Raw genomic sequence first — 12,207 nt, forward strand, 5'->3', positions numbered from 1 at the left:
ACAAAGCAAGAGTGCATTCTGCTGCAGTTGGACATGGACAAGGTTTATGACAGAATAACATGGACATATATAGAATCCGTATGGAAGCTCTGGGCTTTGGGCCTCACCTATGTCGGTTGGTACGCGTACTAGGAGCTGGAAGCTAGTCAATGCTCCTGTTCAACGATAGAATTGTGGGCTCTTTTGAGGTCAAAAGGTCTGCAGGGATGCCCTCTATCCCCCCTACTTTTCATCATAGGATCACATCCTTTAATCACGACGCTCAAAGCTAGTGCGGAATGCCTGGAAATGGCCCGAAAGCAGTCTCTTATGGAAACCCCATCCTAAAAGCATTTATCAGACAATGATGTATAAGAAGAATTGGTCTATCCCCCTTAACAAGCTTGGAAAAAGCAATGGCTGGAGGAAAGGTGGGAGCAAGTAATGGAGAACACATGGAAGCCAAAGGTTCCGCAGCACATGAAGGTCTTTCTATGGAAGGTAATTTGGGGTGCTCTACCGACGGGGGTGAAGATTCAGGAGAGAGGGATTGGGTCAGATCGATGCTTGGGGTGCAGGATGGCTAGTGAAGATCTGGCCCACCTATTCATGGACTGCCCAACTATTAAAGGCCTCGCAGGGAAAATATGCAAGTGGGTCCGAAGAACATGGAAAATTAGTTTCTTCAAGACTGACCTATTCCTTGGAGGCAAGAATTCAGGAAGTCCTTCCCTCCTCGTCAGCACCCAAATTGTCAGATACTTCTTCTTACATAATGTATGGCAGACAAGGAACCACCGTGTGTTTGAAGGAGGTTTTGAGGTGGCAAGCTTCGCAGAAATTACTCAAGAAATCAAAGTGCTAATATGGACACTCGGGGGCAAGCAATACTCGGAGGATTGGTCTAGGACTACTTGTGCCTTGTTGTCAGCAGATGGAATGCCTAGGACAGGGGAAAATCTTGTCCATTGGTAAATAAAAGATCTCATAAGGACAAGTTTATGGACCTTGTGTATCGAGGAGGAGGCGACGGGTTGGTGGGGGTGGCTGCCCTGATAGCCAAAGTAATTATAGTCCCTGGATGATGTCACGACTCAACAAGAGCATGACAAGACCTTGTAATTTTTTGGGCTGTTCAATATAATTCACTCACAATTGTGAGTTTTGCTTCTTCTTTTTTTTAACTACTTTAAAGAGTTGAATATCCAACCAAAAGATTGACAAAGCTTTAAAAAACTATCAAAGAGTTACAAGCAACACAATAATAAAAAACAAAGATAACCTGTCGCAATAAATCAAGCACTTTTGAGCCAATCTGAGGACCAAGATGTCTATAGTGACTTGCGACAACCGACTTTGATAGATGCTGCAAAATTGCAAATTTAAAACAAAGATATTTGTAAGAATAATAAGATGCATATTTATTGCCATGCTTGAAAAAGCTTGAATTTGACCTTTTTGGTAGAAAATTGAGATTCATATTTGTCGTTTCCTCAAACCGCAAAAGAATCTGCAAACTTTAAAGAGACATTTATAAAAGCACAAAGTAGAACTAGTTGGCATAAACGAGAGAGTAGGAGGATCGAAACCCATTACCATCAATGATGATGGCTATGCCAAGCTCTCTTTGGGGAGGAGAGGAGTAAATACACTCAGCCACGACCAATGGCAGATTGTATTAATTACTCCTCTCCCCCCCTTTCAAAATTAGTAAGGTAGATGGAAAAGAAATAATCAAAAGTAACAAATAAAAGCAATAGATAGCCATACCTTGTTTACTATAGAATCAAGCTGCATATACCTTGTGACGTGAACAGATGTCGATGCACCTTAGCACCCCATAACACGATGCTCTCCTCCAACTCTGTTTTAGTTAACTTTGAAGGAACTTCTATGTTGATCTTCAAAAGCGCATCCAAGGATTGTAACTCCATACCGTTTCGTAATTTTGTCTTAATCCTTGTCCGTGCGCTAAATCCTCTCTCACATATAGCATTAGAACAACATTGCATTAAAGCAACCTGACAAATGGTCAAAATATTAGGATACGAGTCTCGCTATGATGCATTGCAAGCGATTGCAACTGTAACATCTGGAAGACTAAAATGTGCCCAACTAATGGCAGCATGTTGCTTGAAACTACGAAATTCACTGATAAAATCATCCTCATCAATCGAAGCAGCAGAATTTATAATCTCTAAAGACTTCATTTTACCATAAAAGGATGCTATTTCTTTTGCCTCTGACTTACCATAATCTCGTAGAGATTTCTCTAATATAGGATGTTGTGTTGGAACCAAAATATCTAGCTTACCCAAAATGGAATTATCAGCAAACCGTTCTTGAAGAGAGGCAATAACCTTCTTCGAAAAAGAAACCTGAAACTCTAAAGCACACATTAGATCCATGCCAAAGATATCTCTCTCTATCTCATTATCAAAAAACTTTTTGCCACGAGTAGCTCCTCGCAAGTAAAACAAAAAACCTTTATCTGACCCGTATTCTCGCAAAAATATATAACCACTTGCATCAAGAATAAATTCATTCTCATCAACAATCAAGAGGATCAATGTAATACTACTGAATTAAATTGATCTCTTTTTGAATGATCGCAGACACGGTAGTAGCATCTACAAATTCTTTTTGAAATAACTTATTGACTATAGACATACCTTTCAGAATGTCTGCTAAGAAAAAAAGACAATAAATATTTTCAAACTTAGACAAATCAGCAAAAAGAGTTGGAGCTTTTTCTTTTGTCTCCAAAAGAATGGCATCAAGAGAAGAACATACCTTGCCTATTGTAGATGCACGACTTAGCCACCTAACATCAGATGTGTGCTCTAATCTCAAGATCGGGCACGCCAAATCCTTTTGAGTAATCCTTAACTCCACGAGCCTCTTGTTACAGTGATTGAAATGTGTGGCAATCGAATTAACAAGCTTCTCTAATGTTATTGCAATCCCAAAATTCTTTGCACAACAGAAGATCCAGCCAAAGCTGTCCTATGAGCAACACAATGAATAGATGTTAGAAATGGATTTACATGTTTTTAAAAAAGCGTTGAAACACCATTCTCTGACACTATCATGGTTGAACACCCATCAAAACCAAAAGCGATTAGCTTTGAAAGATCAAAATCGTTTCTTTTCAATTCATCAAGAACGGCATTAAAGATAGATTTGGTAGTCCCTTCACTTACACGAACTATGCCATAAAGCTATAGGTGGGAATACAATCATCAATGAGGTAGGACAAATAGATAATCAAGTGTCCATGCTTACTAATATAATTAGACTCATCAATCAAGACACCAAAGAAAGGACTTCAAGACACTTTTTTCAAAGTGGAGTTCATGAGACACCTACCAATACAATAAACCATCTCCACACAAGCCTTGTCGTCATTGTACAAGGATGTGGAACATGGCACTCGACAATCTTGCAAAAGAGAAATCATGTCAGTAAATCCAAAAAATGCATAATTTTTCTTTGCCATATGATAGGCAACCCTAAAGAGAGTAAAGAGAGCCTTGTCTTTAAAGTTTTCTGCCCTCTTCATGTTGTTTTGAAGCTTTCCTTTCCTTCTAAGAGGAAAGCGTCCATTGCATTCACAGGACATTCATTTCGACAATGAGCTTTCAAGTTACTAAGCTTAAAATTAACTGAACCATCTCTTGAATAGGCACTATGGTGACGAGGATATTTTAGACAAAACTTACAATACAAATTAGCTTCTTCTTCATTGTATACAAGACAATCAAACTTTTGTAGCCAGTCATCTTGGGAATCAGCACGCGCCTCAATCCTTCTTTCCAATTCTAACCTGTCTGCTAAAGACAATGAAGAAATTTCATCAGTAGAAACTGTCTTTGGTAAGTTAGATGAATCTCCTTTCGTTTTCTTGGAATTTATCTTAGAAGGTTCAAGCCCTGCCCATTGAAGAAGAGTACCTTGTCATTTCTTATTACCTTTTTCACCCCCTTTATTACCCTTTCTAGAATTTTTGAAATCCATTTAAAATAGGCTATAAAAACCATATCCACACACAAAATAAAGTTTAGGTTCACAGATGCCTAAATCTTTAAGCACGAATATGTAGCAAGCGAAAAATGTAGGGACATATTTACCAGATTTGATTTGTCGACGTCAACATCAAGGTGGGCTGCCCAAGAACAAGTTGCACTCCATGGACAACGGCAAGCTTTGTATTTCTTACTACTCGAGAGTCAAGACTCGAGACTCGAGTTTTTGTCTCTTCTTTTGAAGCTTCGAAAGGTAGTCCGGACTCAACATGTATGTATGATGCCTCGTGAGTCACAAGTACACGCCCTTCTACCTTTTGGCGCATCCTATCCTTGTCCGATGTCAAAGAATAGAAGCCTTGATGCTCTCGACTCTCGAGTCTGGACTCTGTAATATGTATTCTTTTCCTGGCAGGCCGCAGCAAGTCTTGGCTCTTAAACTTTAAAGGTTCAAACTTCGAACTCAAAGGCTAAGTTTTAGGCCTCTGGCAGCTCAATGCTCACGAAAAAAGAGGCTGTTGCGCAGCTGAAGTCTGCACTCAACTCTCGAGTCTCGAGGCTTTGGATACTTGCAGGCTGTGCCCCCAACATTCAAGCCAGAACGGATTCTACAGACTGCACCCGGGTCCCGGCACCATGTATTGTGTATGGTCTAAGGCTTGAGCACTGAGGAGCGAGCTGCAGCCTGCGAGGTGTATGCACGCAAGAAAGACAGGCTCAGACAACAAGAAAAGCCTTGGCCCTCGAAGTTCGAACTGTGAACACAGAGAGTCGCTCGGTCGAAAGTTGAAACAATTTGTTTTAGGCGAATTAGAACTTTAGGGTACAACCTAGTACATAGTACAAATCAAGCTGATTATACATATCTTGTTTTTTCATTGGGAGAGTCTCCCCACATGCTCATGTAGCCCTCTCTAGTAGGGACAGACTGTAGCCCTTTGGGCCAGCTCTCAGAAAGGTGTCGAAGTTGACACTCCCAATGAGATTCTTAGAGACTCAAATGGTGCATGGGACCGTGGGCTATGCCAATAGACACTACAACAAGCATGCGTAACCAAGACAAGGCTGTAAACGGTGGCAAGACCTGCCTCTCACTCACACTTCATGAGCACTTACACAAACCCTAAGCTTGGAGCTGAGATTGGGCATTCCGATTGGGCATTCCATAAAGGTGAAGGACTCCACGAAGATTGAACACCACAACAAGAATTTCAAGACCATAGACGAGCTTCATCTACAACACGAAGGAGAACAAAGATCATGAAGACTATAGGCATGAAGATGAAGATACGAAGAAAGAAGACATCAACCAAGTGGACACAGCAACGATTTGAAGACCAAAGACAAAGATGACTATGACACTAAGGGCATCTCGACATTGAGAAGAGGCGACATTCCTCTTCACACACATTATGCTTTTGAGTAGATGCGACTCTTCCCTCTACACACACACATACACACTCAAAATTCATTTTCGCTTTGTATAAATCTTAGAATGTCATGAGACCCTACATGTTGTATCCGATTGAACCATGGTCGTTGAATTCGTTGAGAATCACCATGATGTATCCAATAGAGTGTTAAATCCAGTGAGAATCCACCATGATATATCACGAGAACCTTGTAGATGTATCCAACAAGAGACCAAGGCACTATGATTTGATCACTGGAATAACTAAGCTTAGGAGGGCGATTGTTGGGGTAAGCTTAGCTTATGCCCTTAGTATGGAGACTCTCCCTAAGTCCACATGCATGATTACATATCCAAAATAATTCCCACATATGTATACATGACACATGGACTTTTGTAGCACCTTTCCACTTGCATATGAAGCCAATAGATAGGTCAAAAACAGCCCCAAAATGGTGTGCACAAATTTTGCCACTTGAATACTTTCCTCTTGGGCTGATTTGAAAGATCTCCACACCTCATTGATGATGTCACTCAAGCTACAATTCCTTCTCCTATATATTGAGCTCATTTTTATGCTCACAATATATGTAACTTTATGTGCAATGAGAGCTTGACCAATTTCCATAATCTTGTGTTCTTAAGCATTTTTTCATAATAATTTTTTATCTGAGAAAAAGATCCTTCTATTAGTTAATAAAACCTGCCCATAGGGCTACAAACCACCTCTACAAAAGAGGGCAACATCAAAAGCATGGGGAGACTCTCCCCGTGAGTGAACAAAATCTATACTATATATTAAGGAGACTGGTTTTTCAGTGCCACGTGTCGCAATTTGCGAGAGAGAGAGAGAGAGAGAGGCGGCCGGCCACACTAGTATGTACAATGAGGCTAAATCACAAAATGGGAGGAAGAAAAAGCCACACAGGTGGCCAATTGTGCCAACTGGGCGCAACCTGGACCATGGTGAAGAAAGTCTCTGGGAGCCAGACTCGCAAGAAAGCCTCTTTGCCCGCATTGATGATTGGGATGTGACAGAGAGTAAGGTTTCTAAGGCAGATAATGCCAACTCGAAGGGAGCTTCAAAGGTAGGGTTCATGTATCCAAGCAGGAGAAACACTGATGATGACTTGACAGATACTGTTGTTGACGAACGAAGAAGCGGAAAGTTTGGGCCTTCAGGATCAAACATGGTGCCACTTGGAAAACGGAAATGTGGCACAAAGCCAGGTTTCAGCCACAATGTTGTGCTGAAGGGCACAATGCTGAAGGACCCGCAGGGTTTTCAGGATAAAGAGAAGCAAATGGGTGGGGAATGTCTAAAGAAACTACAACAGAGGACAAGGGCTGTTGGAGCAATACCCTCCTTCAAGAGAAAGGATGGGCTCATGAAGATGTTCAAGGGAAGAAGCTGGGTGGAGATGAGTGGGTGTCTAGCACAAATAAGGGAAACGTATCTACGAGTTGGTAGACTTACCAGGAATTGACAAATGATGGTGATCAAAAGGGTACTTGGAACTCTCCACCCAGTGGCAAGGCCTTAGCAGGCTGGGGTGCTGATTCAAATGAGCAGGGAAAAGATACTGGTTTGGCCCATGAAGGAGGATTGGGGTAAATCGAAGCAAAACAAGAAGCACAACTTGGGAGTGTTCAAAATGGCGACAACTGGAGGTCTCAACCTGACAGCCAACTTAAACCGTCTAGTTCTCATGGCTGGGGCTCGGCGGACATGCAAATTGATAGTGATAGTGCTGGAGTTCAAGGGTGGAATGATATACAAGGAGAGTGAATTTTTCCTTCAAGAGATTCAATACTTAGTTCATTCTTGAGAAGATTCTTGTGCATCATTCATACAAAGAGGCAAAGTTGGGATGTGGGATCGATCATGTCATGATAGATTCGCATGGAGAACACCAAGGAGCTGCTTTTGGGTTGTTCAAAAGGATGGATCCAAAACAGATTTTTCATATTGGAAATGCTTGGAACAGTTGCTTGAAACAAAGTATCATGGTGGCACGAAAAAAGAATTAGAGAAAGGGGAGGCCAGAGATAGGTGAAAGACTGGGATGAGCTCCTTGTCTCCTGCCAAAAGGAGGCCAAAGACAGTTGGAAAACTGGGGTTATCGACATTGCTCTCAAGGGAGGTATTTCTGATCAAGGAAGCTGGGGTATGGGAGTCAAATCTGTGGCTCCAAGTGAGACTGCCAACTTCAGAAAGGTGTGGAAGTTGACACGTGGGCTACGCCTGTAGACACTACAAGCAGCATTCGTAACCAAGACAAGGCTGCAAACAGTGGCTGGGAAATGTGAACTGCTGGAACTGCATCTCCCTTGTATAAAGCTTTTTGTGGTGGTGAAGAGGGAAATATAGATGGAAAGTCTTCAGTGGCTATTGATAGATAGCGAGGCTATTGAAAGTATCAGAAGAGGAGGCAAAAATTGGATGTTATAGTTTGATTTCAGTAGTGTTCTTTGTGATTTTCCATCTGTATTAAGAGCATTGGGTCGATCTCCCCTCTCCCAAATGGAATGAGATGGAGTGCTTGCTGCACCCTACTTATAGTGAAACGTCCTTATCGTCTAATCAGTATGCGAAGACAAGGCAAATTTGTCCATTGAGCAGCAACATGTTTAATCAGCAAGCCCAGCTAAGCAACTTTTGTGAAGGATTTGTTTCGAATTTTAGTAGTAAGAATCAAATCAAATAGCCATTGCAATACGCAGAACTGACTGAAAATTTTGGAAAACAGAAAAGTGGATGCATTCTTGAATGGTGTCCCACAATCCATTTGTAGGGTTTGTTGTGGCTTCAAACTGTAAAGCCCCCCCCCCCCCCCCCAAAAGAGCATCATGGGAGTGGTCCATGTGAACAAATCTCCTCCCTTGATCTCGAGGGGAATCAAGGGGCTCCCCCAAACGCCCCGTATGGAGGGCCTTATACTACTCAGAGCCCATAAACCCTTCAGCAGCAGAATAGTAGTGATGCTTTAGAAGAACTTTTGCCCTCCGCTAACCTGTTCTAGCTTGTCAAAAGGCACTTCTCTTGTGTAGGAGGTACTTTAAGGACCCGAGCGAAGCTGCCGCAAGCGGATGGATTCAATTTGAGGGCCGCCAGCTCTCAAGACGATATGGAGTTGCTGTTTTGCTTTTCAAGGGCCCTCCAAAGGCGCCATTGGCGGGCCTGTGGGGGAGACACCTGGAAGTTAGCTTGCACGTTGGAAACTAATGAGCAAGACCAGAGAAACTACAGCTTGCGATCGCCTCACCAACCATGTCAAGCTATGGCACCCACATCAAGAAGACTTGAGAGCTTCTTGCAAAGTTCAAGTACGTCGAGAGCTGTCGCGCATGCTCTGTAAATTCCCCTGCTATACCCGATGGGCTCATCGTCTCGTCCTTTGGGAAGATGGGCTGACATTCAAGACCCTCAGATGAAGTGCAACTATGAGGGAGCTCAGATACACCAACAAATGTCGTCCAGAAGCTTGGCAGAAATCGTATGTCGAAGCCCTGGGTCGGGGAAAGCTTCAAACACAGTCTACATATTATGGCATTTGGCCAAACCCATTCCACCGTCTTCCGAGATTCTTTTGATCCCTGTAGGTGCTTCTGCGCATTGCTTGATTGATCGACACAAGTGATTGTCCTATTTTATGCCACTGAGCCTTTGTGTACTTTTGATTTTACATGGATCGTTTTGGGATTGCTATAGTGGCATAAATCGTTGCTAACAAGGATCCGAAGATGTTGATTTTGTCTCTTCTTTCTTTATACTTCCAAAGTTTGAATTATCAATTCGGTGTTTGTCTTTGCCGTAAGTTTTTCCTTGCTTTGTTTGCATTTATCTAAATGAGCTTGGTTGACTTTGCTCAAATGATTGATAATTTTTTTTGTGGAAAAAGTCTCACATGCACGGCAAAGCTTACTCGAGGATAGCCCATGAAAAGGTTTGTTTACCAAAGCATTTGGGTGGTTTGAGAGTTATTGATGCACAATCTCATGCATCAGTCATGTTGGGTAAGTTATGGGAAAAATCCATGATGGCCGCAATCATGGACACATGTATTATTGTGTTATCCAATATTGTATGTTGGTGGGTTGGAAATTGTTTGATGTACATGCTAAGTTATTTGCATATGCTTTGATGAAGGTGCCACATGTGGGGGGACGGGTACGGAGAGAGGTTTTGAAGGAAGCTTTTGAGGGAGCTTCTTCATGTTTTTTTACATGGGTGATATATTCTAGCAAAAAGCTGCCTCCTCTGTTGCTGGAAAGAGCTTTTTGGAGAGAGCTTTCGTTGTCATTTATCAATCCCTCAAAATTTTCAAACTATGGATATCTTTGATAAAACTTATGCTACAACCATATTCAAAGGACAATTTAGTACAATCCACACTTTCAGGACATGTGAGTCACGACCCAGACCATAATTTTAGTTTAGTATACATCATCTATTAGCAAAGCAAACGAACTGCAAAACAACTTCAACCCAACAAATAGCATATATAAACAAAGCAATATGGTAAGCCCCAAATAGAAAAACTGCAAGACCTTTAGTGCAAACCAACAAAGAGACATGTTATGCATAAAGTAAGCGATTTTTTAAAAATTGAGATAACATCATCTTGAAGATGAAATTCTCATTAAAAGAGTTTCAATGCAAAATCAATCCACAATTACATACAAAGTCACAAACGCTCAGTGGCAATTATATTGCACGTCTACAACTGAACAGATGCAGTAGATCTTCATTGTAAACTTGCTCTGATAGACAAACATATTGTGGTTCATATCCAAACCAAAATAGCGTAGGAAAATGTAGTATATGTGTTTACAGGCCATATATGGATTACTTTGCGCCACTCGATCTGCAAAGTCTCCACATGTACACATCGAACTACTGACAACGTGCACTTCGTATCTCTCTCCTCGAACTTGAGAAGAAGACGTCTCAACCATGAATTTTTCATGCATGCCTGCCTTTACAACAATGTGTTGAATAACATGTGCTTCCATGATTATGGCTGATTCAATTCTCTTAGAGGCTTGAATTGATATAACTGGCCGATAGTGCACATTGCTGGTTGTCCTTGCTGCAATCTTATTTATTGTAAAGCCCCCTGTCTCCAAATCCAACAGCTCCAAGGAATTTATGTTTGTTCCCTTCTCCACAGACCAAGTTGTAGGTACTCTTGCAGGGCTTTGAGTGATTGTGTTGCAGATTTTCCACGTGTGATCCACAGTATCATTGCAAAACCACATGAATTGTGCCTTCGAAGCACTTACTTGACCAGCGGAATCACCTCTTCCCCATGTACGAATCCCCCAAAAGGATGGTGCAACCGCAGTTGCACCAGTGTTCTTTATGTTTTTCTTGCATTTACCAAATCTAGAACCTAACCACCCTTGACATTGAACTCTACTACCCTTTGGTATACGACGCAGTGCCCACATTGTCTTATGTATACCTGTCTCTTCTACTACCAGACCACTGTCGTTATCTTCGACCTCATGAGCTACCATTGTAAAAGTTGTTTGTGTTCCTCGACGATTGCGAGGAACGTTCTGTGTAATATATTCAGGTCCGTGCGACACGTTCTCCTTCTCACAACGTATTGTACTAGCATTTTTGCACCTTCTGGTTATAGTAATATTATCTCCATCCATTGTTGGTCTTTGATATAGGAGCGTACCTCACACCATCTTCAATGTCTTTAGCAATGGTTGTTGGACCTGGTGCTTTTCTGTTATGCGCGTTGACCAAGTTTTTATGCCGATGGACCTGCTCCCTGATATCTACCTTCGACAAAAGCAAGCATCTTCACACTTTGCAACAATGAGTTTGATAGATCGGAAATGCATGCATCGTACAAGCTTAATAACTCTTTGCTTCCCTCGCCGCCTAGCCAGCTGGCATGCTTTGTTTCCGCAAGATCTATAGTTGGAATGTATGACAAATCATCTACTTCCTGCAAATTTAAAAAAATATAGTTAATGCATTGAAGTAATTAATTTTACTTGCCACTAATTCATATTCTACATAGTTTTACCCCAACAAAGTGCTTTCTCTAGCAAGAGTAACGCATGTGCCACCAATTGAGCCAACAATCCATCTGGGACAAGTTACTGTCGGATACTTTACCAGTTGCCCACCAGGCTCGAATAGTCCTCTACAAGCTTGTTGCCTCATCCTCGCTCCGTGCACATCGCCAAAGTTCACACAGACGCTTGTGTTCGTCCTGGAAATTTTTATGCACGTATTGCATGGTGTGAATTTGCAAACTTTGCTCCCAATGAAACAAGCAGGGACGTTCTCTTCCCTCCATAATATTGTCAGACCCTCCGTTGAATACAGATCAAACAGCTCTCCAATTTGCCCCAGTCTCATCTGCCATGAATCCTATAAAATCTGCTGGAAGGTGCCCACTTTCCAAAAGCATTGAACTCATCATTTCCCAAAACATGGTTTGGCATGTGTGTCTTCTTCTTTCATCTCGCAAATGGCTATTGTTTGCATTTCTTGGATTTTATATAGTGCATTGATTAATATTTGTTACAAACAAAAGAAAAAGAATAGGGTCAATATGTCAATAGGGCTTACGTAGGGTCGTATACAAGGGCTGCCATTGTTGTCCATCTTGCTACTCTACGGGCGTGATCAAAGCAAACCCAACTTTTTCGGAGGTCCCCACTACCGTCCTGCCGCATTCTATTTACAAGCTCAACACCAGATCCTAGGCCATTGACTAACATTTTGAACACATGACATCTTTTGTTTTGATATGTGGATTG

At 41.8% G+C, this 12,207-nt stretch overlaps 2 pseudogenes; one reads left to right on the forward strand and one right to left on the reverse strand.

The window, feature by feature from the left end:
* Window positions 1–1,218: 1,218 nt before the first annotated feature.
* Window positions 1,219–3,996, reverse strand: LOC147427427 (uncharacterized; annotated as a pseudogene).
* Window positions 3,997–6,070: 2,074 nt separating this feature from the next.
* On the forward strand, window positions 6,071–8,793 carry LOC147427428 (uncharacterized; annotated as a pseudogene).
* Window positions 8,794–12,207: the final 3,414 nt, after the last annotated feature.

The sequence above is a fragment of the Adiantum capillus-veneris genome, chromosome 23 (assembly GCF_014529385.1).
Source record: "Adiantum capillus-veneris isolate H3 chromosome 23, ASM1452938v2, whole genome shotgun sequence".
NCBI lineage: Eukaryota > Viridiplantae > Streptophyta > Polypodiopsida > Polypodiales > Pteridaceae > Adiantum > Adiantum capillus-veneris.